Below are 313 nucleotides of genomic sequence, written 5' to 3'. Positions count from 1 at the left end.
TAACTTTATTGCATTTTAATTTAATTTGCTATGTTTCTCATAAGTGTCATTGAAGAATACGCTCTAAACTTTGCACAAACCGGACAAGTTTTTACACACAATGACACAAAGTTCTCCTGCTATATTCACAGGGAACTTAAAGATAAAAAAAAGTATGAAGACAGGATTCCTCACATCAGATTTGACTTGATGAGCATGATCACCAGTTTTTCCCCTTTCTCTCCTATAAAAAGTCTGTCCGTCTTCTACTTTACATTCTGAGTAAATCTCACAAAGCTGAATCTCGATAGCGGAGCCAGCATAACTGAATCAG

The 313-nt window shown here is 35.8% G+C and overlaps 1 protein-coding gene across 6 annotated transcripts in view; it reads right to left on the bottom strand.

Moving 5' to 3' along the window:
- Positions 1-300: 300 nt before the first annotated feature.
- The window catches only part of LOC141777624 (uncharacterized), a 39,089-nt gene continuing 39,076 nt past the window's right edge, over positions 301-313 (bottom strand). For all 6 annotated transcript variants that reach the window (XM_074652053.1, XM_074652052.1, XM_074652057.1 and 3 more), the window contains one exon: positions 301-313. This exon is cut by the window's right edge and continues 1,873 nt beyond it. The gene's annotated coding sequence lies outside the window, so the exon portion shown is untranslated.

Source organism: Sebastes fasciatus, chromosome 11 (genome assembly GCF_043250625.1).
Source record: "Sebastes fasciatus isolate fSebFas1 chromosome 11, fSebFas1.pri, whole genome shotgun sequence".
Taxonomy (NCBI): Eukaryota; Metazoa; Chordata; class Actinopteri; order Perciformes; family Sebastidae; genus Sebastes; species Sebastes fasciatus.
Note: the sequence above shows the minus strand (reverse complement) of the source record. Positions and strands in the feature narration are given on the sequence as shown.